A 17,427-nucleotide genomic window follows, 5' to 3' on the forward strand; every position below is an offset into this window, starting at 1 on the left:
GCGGTCACTTGCACGTTTGCTGTTCCTTTCCCTTGTTACTTTGAAGTGCCTCCCAGCCTAGTTCTCCAGCAGTTCCATGGCGATTCACTCTCCTTTGCAGCAAATCCCTTTTCTGCTTGCATCAGCCAGAACTGATTTCATTTGCTTGCAGCTTCCAACCCTGATGGAGCAGAGTCTTCTCTCTGGTCTGTCTGCCAACGAACAAGGCAGTGTGTCTAAAGAGGGACTTGAGAGAGAAGGGAGGCAGAGGCTGGAGCTCCAAGAGATGCCCGCTCCCTCTTGGGTGGGCACACCCAAGGTCACCATGCAAGGACGCAGCAGGGGTCAGATTCCCGAGGGGCTTGGATACCAAGCAGAGGAATGTTGATATTACCTTAAAGTCACAAGATTTTTTTGTTTGTTTGTTTGTTTTAAAATATATTTTATTGATTTTTTACAGAGAGGAAGGGAGAGGGATAGAGAGTTAGAAACATCGATGAGAGAGAATCATCGATCAGCTACCTCGTGCACACCCCCTACTGAGGATGTGCCCGCAACCAAGGTACATGCCCTTGACCGGAATCGAACCCGGGACCTTTCAGTCCGCAGGCCAACGCTCACTGAGCCAAACCGGTTTTGGCAAGTCACGAGATTTTGACTGAAAGTGTCACTTACTGAAATTTATATTTTAGGGAGTTTTCCCAGCCGTTTTTTTTTAGGGGTCCCCGGAAGGGGGCTGCGGTATGTTCTGAGCTCCCACTGTGAGCCAGTCATGTCCCGCCTACACCAGCTCAGCTAAGCTACACAGCTGCCCTCTAAGGGAGAGATGATTGTTTTTCCAGGAATCAGGGAAGGACTGCCATGGTCCCCAGCTGGGTCAGGGCCTCAGGCTCCCAGGGCATTACAAAAGAGTTGGCACCCCAGCGCTTAGCCTGGGCAAAATCATGCACGCTGCTCCAGAAGAAGCCACGGCACTGTGCAGCAACATGTTTCTGTAATTCTTTTTTAAAAAAAATATTTTTATTGATTTTTACAGAGAGGAAGGGAGAGGGACAGAGAGTTAGAAACATTGATAAGAGAGAAACATCGATCAGCTGCCTCCTGCATATCCCCCACTGGGGATGTCCCTGCATCCAAGGTACATGCCCTTGACCGGAATCGAACCTGGGACCCTTCAGTCCGAAGTCCGACGCTCTATCCACTGAGCCAAACCAGTTTAGGCTGTTTCTGTAATTCTTAAAGCCCTAGGTCACTAGCTTTAAGGCTGTCTTCTCTGAGGGTTGCCAAGGCTGATAAGTGACATTCCATCTTTCTATGCTACATGAAATAAAGCCTTTTCCCGATGACGAAAACAAAATAAGCAATAACTAAGAATCAATACCTAAATGCAATGGGTAATCCTTAGTTGGAGTCTGAATGAATAAAATCATCATGATAAAGGACTTTTTAGGACACAGTGGCCTTGATACATCTAGATGAAAGAATAGGATTTCTAGAATTGTATTGAATATGTTGGGAAACTCAAGTATAGGAAATACCCTTTCAACGGAAATATATTGTGCCCTGCATGCTAGATGTTGCCGCCTGGATATATTATCTCATTTAACCTTGGTTAGTTATTGAACAGGAAGGTGATTTCCTATTGAAGCTAAAATATTACTGTGATTGCTGAGCGATACCAATATATTATATTACATTTTAGAATAGCTCATCTGGTTTATAGGTTTTCCATTAGTGCCTAGATGCCAACTAGGATTTATCATTAAGCGGGGAATTTCAAAACGGGAGGTGTTGAAATCAATCCTCATGGTTTTTCAAGTGAGCAGAAGAGACCCAGATGGGATAGGTCAGTGGTCGGCAAACCGCAGATCGCAAGCCACGTGCGGCTCTTTGGCCCCTTAAGTGTGGCTCTTCCACAAAATACCATGGCCTGGGCGAGTCTATTTTGAAGAAGTGGCGTTAAAAGAAGTTTAAGTTTAAACAATTTGGCTCTCAAAAGAATTTCAGTCGTTGTACTGTTGATAATTGGCTCTGTTGACTAATGAGTTTGCCAACCACTAGGATAGGTTATGCACCCATGGTCAGTTAGAAGGAAAACTGGTTTTGGAAATCTTACCTTCCAATGTAGTGCTCTTAAAATTATAGCATAAAGATTTTTTTTTTTAAGATTTATTTAACACTTGCTGAATGCCAACAATGGATGAGGTGTCCTAATGGCCTACCTTGAGATATTCTTCTTGCATGAAAAGAGCCTACATGGAAGGAGACTTAACACTTGAGTAGGAATTTCATGATAATCCTCAAGGAGCAAAGAGCCTCCTACTCCTAGCACTTGTAGTAATGCAGGCAGTTGGCTGAGTCTAAGCTGAACCAAGACCTGCCCTTTGCTTGACTTTTTATTGCATAAGATAAGCACTTAGGAGTTCAAGCCAACACGTTTTTCTACCTTAAAAAAAAAATACAGAAAAGAACTGAGTGATTATGGAAGAAGATTGATTACAAAAGTCTTAAGTCCTTTACTTATCCTGTAACATTTTCCTTGTAACACGTTCCCAGAAGGCCTCAACTCATCTGATAGAATGATGGGAAGGAGATCAAACCATTTTTCCTTTATAAACTGTGTGTACCTCCTTCCTGACCAGGCTGAGACTCCAGCCTTACATCCCCTATTTTATATCTCCCTCTGAGAATAATCTCCGTAACCACACCACACATGTAAGGAAATCCAAAGCCCATCCCCCCTAAAACAGTCAAGAGTTTGTGCCTGAATGGAAATGGGCTTAGAGCACATAGGGGTCAGGGCCAGGCAAGAGAGTCTTTTGGAAAACAACCCCGAATTCTGGCTTGCACGCATGGCTTATCATCTGTGGTTGGCAGGCCTGGTGTCTTGAATTGGCTGATATGACCAAGATCAGTGGATCTGCAAAGATTACTTGTGAGTGAACAGCAGCTAAGAGAAGTTCAGATCTGGAGCAAAAACTGAATCACCACATCCAAGGAGGTCAGCAGGGTGTGAAGTCAAGTACAAATCCAATTTTTCGTCCAATAATCAAGTTTGATAAGGGGAAAACAAGAATGCAAGCATGGCCTGGCTGGCGTGGCTCAGTGGTTGAGCATTGACCTGTGAACCAGGAGGTCACAGTTCAATTCCCATATTGCAGGCTCAATCCCCAGAGTGGGGATGTGCAGGAGGTACCACATCAATGATTCTCTCTCATCGTTGATATTTCTATCTCTCTTTCCCTCTCCCTTACTCTCTGAAAACAAGAAAATCAAAAGAAAACTATTTTTTTTTTTTTAATGCAAGCATGAAGCCAGGAAGAGCAGGCAGCCAATGGTTAATGTCGGAGGAGTGCAATACAGTGCTAGTAGGTTGGAGGGATGCCAGGGCTAAAAAGTGGATGCTAGAGCCCCTCTTATTCTGTTTCTGCTGCTCTGAAATGGGATGTTTTATGCCATAAACCACCAAAACTTAGATTATTCTGTTTCCTTGCAATTCACTGAGAGTATGAAGGTGAATACAATTTGTTTATGGGGAGAATATGTTTGTTTGAGTTGATAGGAACACGAGAATTTCAAACATTCGGCCATTCCTACTGAAATGCTAGCTCCAGCTCCGTAGGAATGGGGAAATATGGCCAAAAGGACTGCTTCCTCACCAGCCACACTGAGTTCTCCAACTGATGAGGTGGAGATCCTTGGGCCAGTCGGGTCAAGGCGAACTCTTAGAAAAACTCTGTGGGGATGCACACATTTGGGGGAAGGTAAGTAACATTTACCCTGGAGAGACCCAACAGCTCAGCTTGTCTTCCACGTTTTTATCTCTGTGTTGGATGCAATCTTGATCATTCATGTAGGAGTTTGAAGCCTCTCTAAAAATCCAGGTTTATGTAATGGCAAAAAGGAGAGAACAACATAGGGTAGATTTCAGTCCTAAGTAATGTGTTAAGGGCTACCAGTGGCTCACAATTGCAAGAAATAGATTCCTGGGTTTCGGGGGTAATGATGTCAAAAAGTAAAGACATTTCTAATACCACTCCCTCCTCCCCCCCCCAAAAAGTGGTATTTGAGCTGATCCTTGAGGAGAGGATTGGAAGAAGGAGAGAGGTTATTCGAAGCTGAGAGAATAACAGCATAAACAAAGATCTGGAGATAGGAACTCTCAAGGCTGGTTTGGAAAATAGTAAATAAAGAAAACACATGGGTGGCTGACAGTGTTTTTCATTCTTCAAATTACTTGTTTAGACTGTGTCCTGAGCAAGAACAATTGCCTGTGGTTTATAAATATGTCCCAGTTATTTTAGAAGAGCATACTAGTAACGCTGATGATCATTCAAGGCATGTCTCATGGAGACTTCAGTTTTCCCAGGGCCAGGAGACAATGTCTAAATGTGCAAGAAATGGCCCAACACACGAAACACCATTCATAAAACCTCATACACAGTCTACGCAGAAACTTAGTGTCCCTATCCAGGTACTTGTCTCTCTGTGTCGTCCTCCCTCCTGGATTTGCTTCAGATTTACTCTGCAATGTGCCCAAGGCCTCAGATGACATGCAGCTCTGGAAATAAAAGAACAGGAATAGAAATTGGGAGATAAAACAACACAAGAGGTGAAGTCATTTGTCTGAGCTCACCGAGAGGGTGGTGCCAAAGTTACAATTCAGGACACTCCTCTCAGGTTTCCTTTCACCCCAGGTCTTGAATACAGATTTTCGACTCATCTCCGTAACCAAGAAGGCACCAAAATGGTAACAGAATTCCAGTTCCTCTGGTTCCTGAGATGAGAGAGAGCCTTTTCCCTGTTTCATAGGTTGGGGATTCCAATCGCCTATGCCTGAGAAACGTTCATAGGTATATGCTATATGGTGTCCAAAGAAAGACGATGTTTGTACCGACAGTTAATTAGGTTAGAGACGGCTCTGTATTCAGTTGCAGTTAGCATCATCCTCAGTTTTTCCTCTAAAGTTCTATTTTCCAATCCGTTTCACTAGCGTTTGCATCACTATTTATTGTTCATTTGGGCCCAAGAAATATTTGCATGAATAAATCTATTTTATTTGTGTGTGTGTTTTCCTTTGGGTTCCTCTTACTATAGACTTAGAGCAAAAATAAATAGATGGCTATTGTACTAAATATTGTACCGTCCAGTCATAATGCAATGGTAGAAGAAGGACCCTGGACTTCATTCACAGCTTTGAGTGATTAAAATCAGGTTTTAATAACAGTAACCGCAGCAGAAACCACTTTATTACAAAAAAATTTCTTGGGGAAAACATCCAGCAGTCAATCCTATCTTATATCTTGAAGAGATCACTATCAAACATCCCCCAAACAATGAAATAACTCTATTACTTGTGATTCTTTACGTTTTTGCAAGAATTTCGAATTATATCTACCCAGCTCTCTAAATAAGAATGAGCATTATTTTTTAAAATCTTTTTATTTTTACTTTTTAATTGATATTAGAGGAAGAGTGAGGGGAGAGAGAGATAGAAATAGCAATGTTGAAAATCATTGATTGTCTACCTCTTTCACACTTGGGATCGAGCTCACCACCGGGCATGTGCCCTGACTGGGCATCAAACCATGACCTCCTGGTTTATAGGTCAATGCTCAACCACTGAACCATGCTGGCCAGGCAAGAATGAACATTATTAAGAAGCCTTTTCATTCTTACAATTGTTCATCATCTGGGGAAATAAAACCATCACCAATAGCATTTCTAGCTATTCCAACAATTCTCTCAAAAATTCTTAAAATACTCCTAGAATTTAAAAGAAAGCTCTACCCAAGTTATCAAATGTACTAACAACTGCCTACAGAAATGTCCTTCGTGGGTAGAATTTGTAGCCAATCAATGGGATTTATCTTCACACAGTGTTTAAGATGTGCAAAATCCTTTCTTTTCTTTTTTTAAAAAAATATATATTTTAGTGATTTTTTTTTTTTTTTTTTTTTACAGAGAGGCAGGGAGATAGAGAGTTAGAAACATCTAGAAACATCGATGAGAGAGAAACATCCATCAGCTGCCTCCTGCACACCTTCTTCTGGGAATGTGCCCACAACCAAGGTACATGCCCTTGACCAGAATCGAACCTGGGACCTTTCAGTTCGCAGGCTGATGCTCTCTCTATCCACTGAGCCAAACCTGATAGGGCACAAAATCCTTTCTTAACAGCAAAAGTTTTACTTGGTTCAGCCACACCACGTGTGTAAATTTTACATTTCATGAGGATTTTTGGAGGGAGGGGATGAAGGTATTATTTTTGGATATACTCTCTTATATGCTACGATAGCAACAGTGTATTATGTATTAAACCATCAGTTAAGTATCAATGAAATTCAAATATATATATTTATATATATTTGTTCCTAACATCTTTACCTTGGTGTATGTAAGAACTAAAATAGAAATTGGGAGATCTCTATTTCAAAAATAAAATCAGGCTTTTCTATTTGACATTAAAACAAAGACAATAAAAGAGAACACAGCACACCCGTTTTCTGGGATGTAGTGCTTTAGATAACTTGTTTTCTGTGCAGCCCTCAGGAGTAATAAGGGAAGATCTCTAGGATTTATTGAGTGGGGGGAAAAAAGCAAGGCTCAGAACTGTTTGCAGTATGCTACCTGTTGTATTATAATAAAGGGAGAGAAATAATAAGTATATATTTGATTTTGTCTATATATGTCTAAGGAGACATTGGGAAGGGTACCCTGAAAGAATATATTTTAAAAATTTAAGTGTTTATAGCAAATTGGGGTGAGGTGTAGGGTGAATGGGTACTGGGTGAGAGTGAGAATTGCAATGCCAACCTTTTAATAATGTTTTGATTCTTAAAATCAATATGTAAATGCGTTTAAGGTGGATATATTGCAGACTCAAAGAGAAAGCTAAATTTAAAAGCGAAACCTCTGCTTGTGACAATGAGTGTTTTTAACAAAAACAGACGGTCATCTTGTTTATTTTCAGTTTTCCGTGGCCTAGGGAAGAACTAAGGAATGGTCTGTTACTTCAATGCTGCCGCTTCGTGCTGGGGCGTGAAGCCCTGTGTCGTCGCAAAGGGAAACGTGGCAGCGGAGGTCTTCCTGGAGTTTTCTTCCGAGGCCGGCCACGTTGGTTTTCCAGTTCATGCCACCTGGTGCAGGCCGTTCAGAAACGAGAGGTCTGCCTCCATCTGGGACGTAGCTGGTGATCATGTGAGGTCTCAGGGCCACCGTGTCAGCACCCCTGTTCTTTTTGGAGAATCTGGGAGAATCAGGCTGGGGAAGAGGAGACAATCAGCCTAGCGAAATCTCCTATCCTCTTGGAGGGCAAATTAATAGAGGGATGATGGAGAAAGCTTGTGGATGGTGGAAGAGAGCAGTGCCTACAGGGTACCACCTAAGACACAATTCAGAGAAAGCTTTCAGACAACTCTCCCAACCTTCCCAGAGAATCTACTCCGCAGGTAGCATACATCCTCCCATGCCAGAAACCAATTACTGTTTCTCTAATAGAGATGTGGACAGAAAGCCAGGAAGGCTGCCAACAACATTAATTGCTCTAACCACTCATCCTTTAGTGGAGACATTGTTAGCTGAAGCAGCCTCCACCTCTGTCCTATGTAAATTTCTATGTTATTTCCTGCCTAAGCACCATGGGTGTTTTCCCCATAGCCTCAATAAAAGGGATAAGCACGGCCAGAGCAGTGAGTAGTTCTCCCAGTAGAGTTGGATTACTGCCTGGCCCCGTATCACCAAATTAAATTTCTTTTCATTTGTGTGTGCAGCCCTTCTCCAGAACCCGAACCCTGAACCGGGCCCTGAACCACGCGGGACGTGAAAGGGGATCCCGCACTCCCATTCCCACTAAGTGGGTGAAGCCCCACGTTCGTCTCAAATTCGGTTAGCCCACCACCTTGGGAAACTTAGATCTATGTATATGCTTAGTTCCTGCCAGAGAGTCCCAGAGCAATTAGAACTCCAGCGCATGGTTTTCTCAGCTCGCTTTGGTCCAAGGTCCTCTTTGGAGAGAATCCTGAGCATGTAAATTACTTGCAGCTGAGCCACGGCCCATACTTACCCAGCACGTATTGCCTCAAACCCCAGCACGCCTCCTTGGCTGCTCCTGGGAAGGCCTCAGAAGGGCTTTTCAAAGCGGATCTCGTAAAAACAAATATCCCACCTCTCCCCCCATCTCCTGTCCCCTTCAAAAAACAAACAACAATACTGCTCTGTTCACCAAACACAGGGGGGTTTTCTGTTTAAAGTACTTTTTTTCCCCTTCTTATTCCATATTGGCAGCACTTACTAAGGAGCGGATGACTTTCAAGTTGGGTGAACTTTGAAACATAAGCACGTAGGAATCCAGGTGTTTAAAATTTTTTTAAACGTAGATACATCCTTTTAGCCTTCATCTAAAAAACATATTTTTAGAGTTTTAGTAAAATGATGCCAATTTTTTTTTTAAAAGTATGCTTTTGACCACAGATCTCGAGTCATTATGTTTGCTTCCAAAACTAGTAATAAAATGTCTGAGATCCTCCTTTCCCTTTTCAAACTTTTGGAAACAGCTTTGCTGACAGATGGACCTGGGTTGGAATTCAGTTTTCATCACATATTAGCTGTTCAACCACAGGCAACTGACCCAACCTCTTTGCGCCTCAATTTTCTCATTAGAAAAATGGGAATAATATTAGTAAGCACCACAAAGATTAGTTGTGAGGGTTAAATGAGTACAGTAAATCCTCACTTAATGACATTCTTGGAACTGTGGCAAAATGAGGTAAAAGGAAGCCAATTTTACCACAGGCTAATTGCTATGAACAGTAGTTAGTTTGTCAACACTATAACAAAACTAGTGGCCCAGTGCACAAAAATGTGTGCTCGTTTAAAGGGAATTACTTAGAGGAAATTTTTTAATATTGCTGTTTGCCCTTTCTCTATAATAGAAGTGCCAGGGATGAAAGAAAATCACTAAAATGTATATGAAGATCTCCCTCTTGTCAGAGTCTGGGGAGCACCGTGGGACCCAGAGTCAAGTCCCTGCCCAACTGCATGCACCTCAAAATCGTTTGAGACCCAGACCCGGCCAGCCCTTACCCCTGTCAAGCCCCGCAGGGTCGGGGGTGCAGCCTCAGGTCCCCCATCAAGTCCAGCTGGGTGGAGGGGTGTGGCCTCAGGTCCCCCAGCCCTGGTGTGAGTGCATGAGGGCATAACAACCACTTGCATATTACCTCTTTATTATATAGAATGACATTGAATGAAGCAATATTATTTGAGGACCTACTGGACATGTAAAGTGCTTAGCAAGGTGCCTAGAAATATATATTAGCAGTAAAAAAAAATAATGTCAAAACAATTATAATTATTACACCTCATATCTCATTTGGGGAAAATTGCTTATTAACTGAAATTTAGCCAATATTTCCTCACTTTTTTTGTGTGTGTGATTCTTTAAGGAGTCCAATCTCAGTCTTACATTAAAGTATTAAAATTGAAACCTCTATTATTCATGTGTAAAAGAATAAACCCAAGAGAAGAAACCAGACTGGCAACCATGAGAAGCAAGCAAGAAGAGAATTTCATTGCCTCCATAGCAAATGCTCAGATAGCCTCTGTATTTGTGTCGGCCTCTGAGAATGAGATGTAACATTTATGCTATGACCCTGCATCCCCACCCACGCAGTATCTGAGGGCATAGACTGGGAAGTGATATCCGGACATTGGAAGTATGGACTAGGGGGCAAGATCTAACCATTTAATCCAGAGAGAAGACGTTCTCCTCCAAGCAACCACACGTTAAACTTTTCTCTGTGGGGAATGACTTTTCTCTGTTTCTCTTTGTTCCTCAACCCATCAGCCTATGAATTTCTGCAATTTCTTGAATGAATTCTAAGCATGAATCTAGCCCACTTCTGGAATCCACCAGGCCACTCACACTGCCCTCTCTCAGGGCAGACTATGTCAAATTGGGAGGTTGGGGGTGGCAGGTGGTATATCTTGAGGCAATGGCACTCTGTCATTGCCAAGGTCATCTCTGGACTTTCAGAAGAATGACACGAGTCATGAACCTTGGCCATGCCTGCCTTCTGCTCACAGAGAAGCATCATGGCTTGCTACCACAGATGCCAAGGCCATTGTGATGGAGGCACCAGAGGAGGCCTGGAAGTGGAAAATGACCTCATGCTGAAGTTCTTGTTCTGTGGCCTATTACAGATTCAAGTTGCTTTCCTTCAGTCTTCCTGAGCCTAAATACTGAGGATGCCAGTTACCAAGGCTCCAGGGACAACGTTTGGGACAGAGATGTCCAGAGAAATATGTAAGCCACACATGTATTTGAGATTTTTGCATTAGTAATATTTGAAAAAAAAGGTGAAATTAATTTTAAAAATAAGTTTTGTTTAATCCACTGTATCCAAGATAGTATCATTGCAACATTTTAAAAATTGAGATGTTTTTTATTCCCTTTTTAAACTGTCTTTGAATCTAATATGTATGTAGATTTTATAAAATTCACAGTTCAAACAAGCAGATTTGAATACCCAAGTTGTTCTAAACATACTTAAAGTTTTCTAATAACTGAACCAATAATTAAATTTGAAATTTAAATTAAGTAATCTTAGCAATACTCTTTCCTTTCCCTTCCTCCAGTCCCTGGCAACCATCAATCTATTTTCTATCTCTATGGATTTACCTATTCTGGATATTTCATATAAACGGAATCATATAATGCGTGACCTTTTGTGTCTGGCTTTTTCTCATTATGCTAAGTGTAAATATGCTAAGTATACTACATTAAGTGTATAGCGTATTAATACACAGTAGCACATATCAGTGCTTGATTCCTTTTATGGCTCAATAGTATTGCATTGTATGGATATACTGCATTTGTTTATCAATTTAACCATTGATGGACATTTGAGTTGTTTCCACCTTTTGGCTATCTTCCTATCTAATAAAAGGGTAATATGTAAATTAACTGTCACTCCATCACAAAGAAAATGGTGCCCACAGCCACAAGATGGCAGCACCCAGACCTCTCAGCCCCATTATAATTTTTGTAATGCTCAATTATAATAAGTGAGCTTAGTAACTATAATAAGTATAAGTGGAATAAATAAATTTGGGAACAAATCCACTGGCTTGATAAGTATACACCACAACTGGAGGGAGCTGAAATCTACAGGTGTAGCAGAGGATCTGGTCTATGTGTCTGTGTGCCATGGACATCAGTCAATATGCTTGCAACACAGAGAAAGTGTAATTCAACAGATGGACATCTACTCTACTATTCAAGAGGACTAAACTCAAAATTACTTTAAGAATTTTTTAAATTGTAGTAACATAACATAAAACTTACCATTTTAAGTGTACAGTTCAATTGCATTAATTTACATTGTTGTGCAACCAACACCACCATCCATCTCCAGAACTTTTTTCATCATGCAAACAGAATACTTTTTAGTAATTCATATGCAATGCCCATATACACAGTTCTGATATGCTAGCTTCTAAGCAGTATCTGGCACAGTGTAGCTATGTCAGTAAATCTGGACAATTATGTCAATAAACTTGGACAACTCACTTGACCTACCAGTGTCTCAGTGTTCTCATTTGTACAATGGGGTTAATATTAATATGTATTCCACTGAACTGACAAAAGGACAAAATATATTTGCTAAAGCACTTTAAAAACTAGAAAGCATTTTATAGTTGCTACTTGTCATCATTATTAACAAAAAATGTGAGGACCCTTTACATCTGCAAAAAATTGTAATAAAGTACTATTTCTGTGGGAAGCAAAGCCATATATATAATTGCATGCTTTTAAAAACAGAGAGAACAGACATGATAAGGATGCGTTTCAGTTTCCTTTAAATCAACCTTGATTCTATTGTCAGGATAATAAACTTACACAAAGCTGGGCCTGAAATATTGAAGAACAACCCTTTTGAGTTATCATCATTACTAAGGCTTTTTATCTTTTCTAGATTCTTGCCTTCCACAGAGATATACCTTCTCTAATAATCTCCAGATTTAAACTCTCTTTTAAAAAAAATCTCACACAAGGATATATTTTTGTTATTGATTTTTAGGGCAGGAAATGGGGGAGGGAGGGGGAGAGAGAGGGGGGGGGAGAGGGAGAGGGAGAGAGAGAGAGAGAGAGAGAGAGAGAGAGAGAGAGAGAGAGAGAGAGAGAGAGAGAGAGAGAGAGAGAGAAACATGAATTGGTTGCCTTCCATAGGTGCCCAGACCAGGGACGGAATCTGAAACCTAGGTATGTGTCCTGGTTGGGAATCAAACCTGAAACCTCGTGATGCACTGGGCCACACTCCACCCAACTGAACCACTTGGCCAGGCCAGACTGTCTTTTCTCTGACCTGTTACTTCCTCTCTGCTCGGTGGTAAACTGGGCCCTCCTGGGTGATATTTTTCCCACCAAAAGGTAAGAATTTGAAGTTGTGAACAGGTATGTACAGTGAAACTCTGAATCCTTGTCTTTCACATTTTTGGAATACTTACTGCCACTTAAGGACCTTTTTAAGGGTGTGTGTGGCCTTGCTTTTGAAGGAAATTTTTCAAAGTAAGTGAGGGTGGAATGGGGTAGTGGAGGTGAGTCATCCATCAGACGAAGATTTATTCAAGTACTATTATTTGTGATAAAGGAAGCAGTGAAGAGTCACCGTTTCAGAATAGCATTGGAAGAATTTAAGCAGGCATTTTTCAGTACTGCCATTGTTTTTCTTTGGTATTGCATTAACACTTTGAGTGGGGAGGTGCTGGGATCCATGGCCCAAAATAAGTGGGGGGAAAAACCACCAACAACTTTCATGATTTCCAGTGTTACCTAATCAGGGCAGCCACTTACGTGTTGCTTCTGTTCAATTCAACAAAAAAATCTCTGAGCACCTCCTAAGTGCTTGCCATGTACAGTGAACAAAGAACCCTGCCCTTGGAGAGTTAACCTTTTGGCTGTGTTAGTCCACTTTCTGAGAAAAATGTTAAATTATCAATATTTGCCTCCCTCCATTTTCCCCCATACATATCACATGTAAACATTGGTACAGACATCCAAACTGATGGTGAAGGCCTAAAAGGAAGAATCATCTTCCTACATTGCTGGGACAATGTAATGTTTTATGTTAAAAAATTTCATTTAAAAATACATACAAAAAAATATAAACCCACCAGGCGATTTGCGATAGGAGCATGATCCAAACTAATTGTCTTTTATCTCTGTGTTTTTATTCAGGGGTTGTGAGAGTCAGATCTTTAGGGGGAAAGCCTTGGGTCTTTTCAACCAAAGGCCCCTTTCCCTCCGAAGCTCACAATGCCACCGCTGGGCACCTACCCAGCAGGCAACAGTTTCCCCAGACTCTTTTCTGAAGACCATTTCTAGTGGTGGTCATGGTGATGGCACCGTATTTTCTCCCCAGCAGTGGTGATTGCACCACTTCTGCACAGCCTGGGGGGGTTGGTGGGGTGAGCCCAAGGTTGGGAAGGGGCGCTGGCACTGGAGGAAAAACGTCAGTGTCATCTCCCCATATGTGGGTAAGGGGAGACCTCAGGCCCTCAAGCCAGGGGGACCTCCCCTGCAGCCGGTGCCTCCTCCCCAGGAGCGAGTGACTTAGGAAGAACACCCGCTACAGGTGGAGGCGAGCGTTTGGGGCTAGAGGCAGGAGTGGGAGGAATACCTTGTAGGATCTGTACCCCGAGGGACATGGTGGGAAAAACAAAACAAAACAAAACAAAAAACACAACCACTCACAAAAGAGGGAGATCTGGACTTCTCCGAGGAATAACCCTCCTCCCCACCCCAGTCTCCCTAGATTTCCCACGGAGGGAGGGGTCCCTACTGCTCTTCCCCAGGCTGCACGGAGCCTGCAAGGCACCACCACCACCACCACCACCACCACCCAGATCTAAAACCAAACTAACCAGGTGCCCTTCTAACACCTCCCTCACCACCGTCTCCCCATCGCGTCCCCAAACGCCCACGTCACGGAGGGGAGAGAGGATGCACGAGCCACGTAGGAAATTAGGCTGCCCCTTTCCCCCCTTTTCCACGGCGGCGATCATCGAATTAGCCTCCAATTAAACGTGAAATTGGCCATCGCCGGCTGGGCTGCGGGGACAAAGCCCCCATTGTCCCTTTTAAAGCCCGGGCAGAGAGAGAGAGGCGGCGGTGCCCACCCTGCCCGGGCCAGCCGGGGCCGGTGCCCGCGCAGCGCCGGGCAGAGCCTGGGGCCGGGGAGGCTCCGATCGCGGGCTCAGCCGGCGCCGGGCGGGCGGCTGCGGGGCTCCGGGCCGGCGGGAGGGCGGGAGGGAGGGAGGAACCGGGGGAAGGGGAGAGGAGGACGCCGGGGAGGGCGGAGGGTGTGCGGGAGGGAGCGAGTGCGCGCGCGCGCGGGGTGCGCGCTCCGTCTCCCCGCCCCTCGGCCCCCCTCCCCGGGCTGCTCCCTCCCTCCTCCCCGCCCCGCGCTCCCGCCCGCCCAGCCCCCGGAATCAGTGCAGCTGTCGCCGTGCGGGCTGCGGATTCCTCCAGTCCCTCCCTCGGCCGCCTCTCCGCCCGGAGGAGCGAGCGAGCGCGCAGCCCGCGCAGCAGCAGCGCCCACCGGTCCCGTCCTGTGAGCCCCGAGCCCGGCCGCGGACAGCCCCGCCGCGGGGCATCGCCTCCCGGCCCGCCCGCCGGCCGCCGAGGAGCGGGAGGAGGACGGGACCCCGGCACCCCCACCCCCTGGCCTTGGGAGGTAGGTCGTGGGGGGCCTGAGGCCGGGAGATGCCAGCTCATTGGGGCTCCCGGGCGGCGGGAGGGCGGCGATCGGGCGGGAGGAGGGCGCGGGCCCAGCCGGGAGGGCGCCGCTGGCCGCCGCTGCCCTGCGCCCGGGGAGGGGAGCGGCGTGGGGGCGGGGAGGCTGCGGAGCCCGGGAGGGGGCGGCGGCGCGGGGAGCCTGGGGCTCCCGGGCTGGGTTCGTGCTGGGGTTTTTCGGGGTACAAGGCGCCAGGCCCCGGCTGAGGCCGCCGCCAACCCGCGCGGTGCGCACCGCGGCCGCCCAGCTCCATCCCGGGCGCCGGGGCGCTCAGCCTCCTCCCAGCCGCCGCCGCCTCGTCCCTCCAGCCCCCTGGCGCGGGGGTGGGTGCGGCGTGGGCAGCGGAGAGGGTGTATTTTCGGGCGCCCTCCTTCCATGCTGCTTTTGGGGGAGCGGGGGCGGCGGTGACAGGGCCGGGCTTGGAGCCTAACGGTACGGGGGATGCGGGGGAGGGGGGGAGGAAGATGCGGCCAGGCGTGGTCCGGGCTGCGCCCCGCTGCAGCTGAGCCCGAGGCGGCGCCCCGGCACCCCCATCCCCCCGCCTCACACACATAAACCACCACCCCCCACACCCCGCACCCCTCACCCGCACACCCTCACCCTCGCGCCCTCGCTCCCCTCCGCGCCCGCCCCGCGCCCCCTCGGTCCCCCCTCTCCCCGGGCTGGGCGGGAGCCGCCGTGCGCCCGCCCTGCAGCCTCTGCCGCCGGGTCTTCAACAGGTTCGTACCCGCGCGGGGACCCTCCCTCCGGGTCCTCCTCTTTTATTTGGGGTGGGGGGAGCCTTCCCTTTGTTTTGTGATAGGAAAGGTGCCAAGTGCCTGCCTTCCAGATGGAGAAGGGCGAGTGTGGTCGGGATCACCGATACACAAATAACGTGTCCGTTATTCTTATACTCAAAAGCCAGGGAGAGAGAGAGGGAGGGAGAAGGTGCTCCGGCGAGGAGGAGGATGGATGATTCCGTGGGTTTGTTGCCGTGGGATCTGCTGTTTCGGCAAGATGGATGGCTCCGTGATGCAGCACAATGCAGCAGCAGCACCGCGGCCTCCCCGGTGCTCGCCGGCGGGGCTTGGCACGGCCCCTCGGCGCCTGCGGCCCCCGCCCGGCCCCACCCAGGTCCGGGGCTGCCCTTGGCCGCGGCTCAGAGCTGCTTTCTACCCCGTCATGCTGCTGCTGCAGCTGTGTGTGGGGGCAGGAGGACCAGGTCACCTATCTTAGAGGGGAGGCGCTTTTCTTTTTGGGGTGCCCTCCTCCCTCCCTCCCTGCCTGTGCTGGATGAAGGGGCGCCCTGCAGCGCTCATGCGGGCAGAGGGAGGCGGCCTGCAGCTGCAGACGGACGGGAATCTGATCTCCAGCCCCTGGACCCGAGCCGCAGGGAGGGGCCGGAGGGAGGAGGACGCCGAGGCAGGCAGTGGTGCAGTCAGGACTGGGTGGGAGTCTGCAGCAGCCTCTGTCTGTGGATCGCCCATCATTTTTGTAGCCACAGCCCAGCTACCCATCGATTTCTTAATGTATGAGAAGTTGGTGTTTATTGGATCTTCATAGCTATGACGTGATAGCACCTCTGTGTCTTCGGTCAATACTAAGCATATGCATTTTTTTTTTCTTACAGGAAACCAATTTTTTGAAATGATACAATCTATTTTAGTTTTTATGTCCCTGAGACATGGCTAACTATATTCAGTAGTTGAACAGCTTGGTTTAAAAGGAACTTACATTTTTTTTTTTTTTTGGATGGGTAGTTACTGATTAACCTGTGTTTGCTTTGCTTTCATCGTCTGCTTTTTCTGTAAATCAAGTACATACTTGGATGTTTTATTAGGGATGATTAGGTGAAGGAATGCCGTGGTTGGTGGTGAACTGATATTCAGACTTTTGTAGATTTAGATTAGTCATGCTTAAAAGGATTATGATGGTAAATGGCTTCGTTTATGTTGGTTTATATGTATTTTTGTATACTTTTTTTTTTTTTTTTTTGCAGATGAGGCTGGGGAGGGGTTTGAGAAGGGCAGACCACCAAGGCCTCTGAGGCCGGTATCTGGTCAGGAGATAGTTGCCAGTGTTCTCCTTTACTTAGTCTGGGCCAGTACCTAGGGGACAAGGTCCCTTCTCAATGCCCCTTCTTAAGGTCATTTAGTCAGTATGAGATGGCAAATGGGATACATTTCAAACGTCACCCATAGAGATGAAAAGGGGAATTTCAGTGTGCTGTCTGGGAGGGAAGGTCAATGTTTCAAAGCAAGGGCGTGTCTACTTTTACTTTTTAACTCTCTATTGAATCCAGGTTGGTGGCATTTGACTTTTCGGTATCTCTACCAAGTAGAACCGAAGGCAGATGGTGTGGTTTATGTTCATTAGTTCGAGTTTCTCCTCTAAGACAGAGCCGTGACAACATAGCACTTTTTGGAGTTGGGCTGTATTGTTTTGCTGGTGGTATAAAACAGCATTGTGTCAAGATGTTCGGGAGTGTCTTTCCCATGGATGATCCAGGCATTTTGGATTTATGATGTAAGAAAATATCCTGTGTTGATGTCACAGGAGGTTTAACATCAGGTGCAGAATTCGGTTAGGTTAAGTTCTCTGTAGCTTTGTCATTTCTGGACTGACCAAAACCTTCATCTGAGAGAATGAAAGGCATCGGGGCAGTGAAGGAACT

General features: G+C 46.0%; 1 protein-coding gene across 1 annotated transcript in view; it reads left to right on the forward strand.

Moving 5' to 3' along the window:
- The first annotated feature begins 14,481 nt into the window (after window positions 1-14,481).
- The window catches only part of SPTBN1 (spectrin beta, non-erythrocytic 1), a 179,511-nt gene continuing 176,565 nt past the window's right edge, over window positions 14,482-17,427 (forward strand). The window contains exon 1 of the mRNA XM_036435327.2: window positions 14,482-14,714. The gene's annotated coding sequence lies outside the window, so the exon portion shown is untranslated. The remainder of the gene's footprint in view (window positions 14,715-17,427) is intronic.

The sequence above is a fragment of the Pipistrellus kuhlii genome, unplaced genomic scaffold (assembly GCF_014108245.1).
Source record: "Pipistrellus kuhlii isolate mPipKuh1 unplaced genomic scaffold, mPipKuh1.p scaffold_m20_p_13, whole genome shotgun sequence".
In the NCBI taxonomy this organism is placed as follows: Eukaryota; Metazoa; Chordata; class Mammalia; order Chiroptera; family Vespertilionidae; genus Pipistrellus; species Pipistrellus kuhlii.